Below are 4,987 nucleotides of genomic sequence, written 5' to 3'. Positions count from 1 at the left end.
CCATAATCAACACTCCACTACCACACACACACACACACACACACACACACACACACACACACACACACACACACACACACAATCCTTGGTGTAACATACAATACATCAATGTCATTCAAACAACACATCACAAACATTAAAACTAAAATAACACCAAGACTCAGTGCTTTAAGGTTACTTGCCCATACAACATTTGGACACAACGAAGAAACCACCACCACAGTATACAAACAATACATACGTTCAGTGATGAATTATGCAAGCCCTGCCTGGGCTTCTAACCTGACCAAAACACACTACAACACTCTACAGACCATACAGAACAAGGCCCTAAAAATAATCACAGGCTGCACAGCTACTACACCCACAGATCATCTACAACAAGAAACCAAAGTCCTCAAGGTCAAGGATCACCTTGATATGAGAGGCACCCAGTTTCTTGCTGCAGCCTCCACAAACCCACAACATCCAATATAGTACATGGCAGCACATCCACCCACACCAAGGAATATCAAAACAACACCCAGCACACGATACCATACACAAATACTGTCATCTCTCCCCTCTCGCCCACTTCAGACCAGCTTCCAGAAGCATATCCACACTCAGATCACTCGCCGCTCCATTCAGTCACTTAAAGACAACACACAGCTGCATGCACGACCTCCTAACATCGACCCTTCTGAATCCTATCTTCCTTGTGAGGACAGGGTCCACCTGGCCAGGCTGAGATGTGAGCACCATCCAGCCCTCTTAAGCTATGAGAAGAGGCTGGATGACTCCGTCGCTGATGCCTGTCCAGGATGCAACACAGTACCCCATACTATTAAGCACATTATAGAAAACTGCATTGCACACAATCACCTATGCCAACAACACAACATACACTCTTTGAGAGCTCTGTGGGAAAGCCCAGTCTTGGCCATGGCCTTCCTAAGGGACTCGGGGCTGTTTGGCCAGACTGCCTAGGGAACAGCTACTACTACTGCTACTACTACTCAGAGGTGCTAATCTGGGCAGGTAGGGAGAATGAAAAAAAAAAAAAAAAGCGTCATATGTAGTACAACATACAGCATTCTCCAACTACGTATGTACAGAAACTGGTAGGTATGAAGTGAGAAATGAACAGAGTGAGGTGTAAAAATTTGGGAAGAAGTAGAAATAACATGAAACAGGTAGGTACATCAGGCCTGAAACTCGGGGGTCTGTTGGGGGTTGGAAAGGTAGTGAGGGACAAGGAGAGAGAGATGGTGTGGGGTTAGAGTGGGCGAGGCAATCAGGGAGGGAGGAGGGGCAAGAGAGGGTGGGAAGGGACGCAGGTTGTTGTGGAGGGGTGGGAGAGTGATGGGAGACAAGGAGGGCATGAGGGAGTGGAGTAGAGGGTGGCATGGAGGCGGCCTAGACGGGGGTTCCCCCCCACCACCCGGATTGGTCCAATCCCCCCTCACGCCACATCAGGGCCGAGTTCTCATTGGCCTGAAGGCATGTACTTCATAATCAGGGTGGAGCAAGTGCTCTTCAGTTTTTTACAGGCCACGTTCAATTGATGTGATTAGGCATTTTGGCATAAAACTCAAATTGCGTCAATTGATGCGATTAGGACTTAAGGGGTTAAGTAAGAGTTATAGGCTACTGACCTTTGGGCTGTTGCTCTGGTACAGTTGCCATCAAACCATTTTAGAGAGCTCGATCTTTTAGTGAACTGTTGACTTGGTATGAATAAATCCATACCAGCTAGTAATAAGTCACAAATGTGGGACTGGGTAGAACTGGGATCACTAGAGAAGAAAGACTGCCATGGAATGTCAGCAAGACAATTTCTAAATCCATCCCAGTTTGCCCTATCAAAGTGCCATCAGGTCACCCTGACAGGTTCAGAACTGGGAGGTGTGGGGGGGGGGGTTAACTAATGAGGCTTTGATGAAATTGTGATCAGAAGATCCACGTGGTGAGAGTACATCTATCCTATATTGATCTGGATTATTTGTCAAGAATAAATCCAAGAGATGGGCATTATGGTCAGGTTTATCTTGTATTCTGGTTGGTTGCTTTACCAGCTGGGTGAGATTAAACGATTCTACAAACAGCTCGCACTCTAGACCAGCGTCATCAGTCCTGGCAGAATGCAATAACCATTCAACATTATGTATGTTAAAATCACCCAAAATGGTGATTTCGGTGCTAAGGGCAAGGTTAAGGTTACTCAACTGTGTGGATATGGAATCAAATATACTGGGTTCCGAAGAAGCATTGTGGGTGCAATAGACTACACAGATATATTTGGTAATATTTTGACACTTTAGTTTAAACAACGAGTAATCAAAACTGGATGAAGTGAAGTTTAAAAGTGAAGTTTATAATTGTTTCAACAGCATATTGGGTTTTGATATAACAACAGGTACCACCCTCGTTACGGAAGTTTGTGATGAGATGGTAACCGGGAAAACAAAATGGGGATATATCAGCAGAGGGTGAGATTTGTGGTTCTGTGAGGAAAAGGGACAGAGGGGATATGGATTGAAGGAAAAAATAAACTGAGTTTAAATTTGTGCTAAGGCTGCGGATGTTGGTGAAGAATAAGGCTGCATTTTCACTTCTCCGCTGATGAGCATCATTGGAAAATGCAAGAGTTGCTGCCGGCACAGTCGCTTGATGGCGACTGGGAGGACCCTGTGCCGCCAGCCCTAGCCTGCCAGTGGTGGCAATCTGAGGTACCACCTCAGTTGATGGTGACATTGTAGTGGCCATTGCTAAAGACAGTGAATAGAAGGTGTGATATGTTATGCGCATGAAATGTGATGTAGACAGTTGAAGGTAGATGTATTATGAGAGCATGCTGGCCTACTATCTGTGTAAATGAGAGCACTGAAAATGTTCAGCAAAGGGAGATGGTCAGGACCAAGTCCTGAGGGTTGGTGAAACGGGAGCTCCAGCTCTCCCTATCACCAGCTTGCCATTCACCTCGGGAGTACTGTCCTGTTCGACTGGTGCTACAGTTTACTCCTATACATATATATATATATATATATATATATATATATATATATATATATATATATAGATAGATAGATAATGTATTTAATTATTTATTCTAGTTCAGTTCAATAAAGTTGCGTTATTTTTTCAAAATAACTTCTTACCTCACATACGAGTTTGATCAGAGGAAAAAGAAATCTGGCTACTGAAATCTTCATACATAAAAAATAAACAAATGCATAAAATTAGATATATATAATGCGCCTTTGTTCAAAAAAGTTGAAATTCGTCTTTGTGGACAGAAATCATGGGGCCCTAGCTGTGCTTCGAATCCTGGTCTGGCTACAAAGAACCGAAAAATTACAGGTACCGATCAAAACGTAAACACTGGTGGCCGCTGAAATAGGTCGTATGACGAAAAACTGACAGCTCTTATCTGTGCTGAGCTAGCTATATATCTCCTAAATATTAGCCTCCCCCTCCCCGATTTTATGTATACAGCGGTAATTTCTTGATATTCATGACTGACTACTCCCCGCTAGCCATTTTCAATCTTTTCAAGTGAGAGCCAGCTGCACCATGACTGCTCCCGAAGTCGCTTGGTAGATAAGAAGATGGTGTTGGTTTCGATGAAAAATATTTCGGTCGGATTCTTATCACTTTGACCAACAAAACACAGTGCAGTTTAGTTTAACCGAAAATTGTTTTGAATCTGATCGGTCGGCTTTGACGACAAAAATGAGCAAATAGTTTTTGCGGAGCGATTTTATTTTTATTTTTTTTAATAGAAAAGATTTTCAGGGCAAACTGAAGGAAATCGGTTAACTGGTGTTTGGGTTTATAGGCATTATGTTACCATTATGTAGATTCAAGTAAAGTACTAAATTACGTATGTCAGTTTTTGACGGATGTGGCAGAGATTTACTGTAGGTAGAAGCTTACGTTCATACTTGGCAAATATTCTGAAAAAATTATTCATATCCATCCATAAATACCTAGACTATATAAATCTCTTTCTCTTTCTCTCTCTCTCTCTCTCTCTCTCTCTCTCTCCACATATTATACAGCATACTCGTGTGTGTATATATATATATATATATATATATATATATATATATATATATATATATATATATACGAGGTGCATTCCAGAAGTTCTGAGACTCTTTCGGGAGAGGCACTTCTAACTGTCCTAGATTACTGTCACTTTAATATATCATTACTATACATCTAATAAGCTAACATGCCAAATTTTGTTTTTTCCAAGTTGAAGGAGACGGCTGTTACAGCACTTTAAATACACCCTACTATACACCGCCTGTCACAGCTGACTAGTTGTCAGAATGCAGTCGGGACGTGAAAACAATTTGGAAACTCGCTACGCAATAAAGTTTTGTGTTAAACTGGACAAAAACGCTACAGAAACTTATGAAATGATTCAGACTGCTTATGAATTAACTTGTATGAGCAGAGCATCTGTTTTTCGCTGGCATAAGAGTTTCCAGGACGGCAGAGAGGAGGTGGGAGACGATGAGAGGTGCGGGAGGGAGAGGGATCTCAGAACGCTAGAGTTGGTTGTGAAAATTCGTAATTTTCTGGACGAGGACCATCGTATATCTATTCAGACAATAAATACACAGTTTGGAGTCAGTGTGGCAACTGTGCACAGAATTCTTCATGAAGATCTGAACATGCGCCAAATTTGTGCAAAGTTTGTTTCCAGGGTGCTCAGTGACGAACAGAAGGAAAAACGTGTTGGTGACAGCCGGGAGATGGTTGAGCTCATGACCTAGAATCCGAGTGCTCTTGAGTCTCTCGTGACCAATATATATATATATATATATATATATATATATATATATATATATATATATATATATTGTTGCATAGCCTATGATTTCATCATCCTTTGTGTAATTTTAACGCACAGTATGCTGCATGTTTGATCACGAGCGTGTTCTGCCTCAGTCCCCCCCTTCTACCGTTATAGTAGAGTAAGTCGTTCTTTCTG

General features: G+C 42.0%; 1 pseudogene; it reads left to right on the top strand.

The window, feature by feature from the left end:
- The first annotated feature begins 4,319 nt into the window (after window positions 1-4,319).
- LOC145390705 (protein GVQW3 pseudogene) lies at window positions 4,320-4,769 on the top strand (annotated as a pseudogene).
- Window positions 4,770-4,987: the final 218 nt, after the last annotated feature.

This window comes from Coenobita brevimanus, chromosome 15, assembly GCF_032717465.1.
Source record: "Coenobita brevimanus isolate Jiangsu-jjx chromosome 15, ASM3271746v2, whole genome shotgun sequence".
NCBI classification, from domain to species: Eukaryota; Metazoa; Arthropoda; class Malacostraca; order Decapoda; family Coenobitidae; genus Coenobita; species Coenobita brevimanus.
The sequence above is the reverse complement of the archived record's forward strand: the minus strand, read 5'-3'. Positions and strand labels throughout refer to the sequence as shown.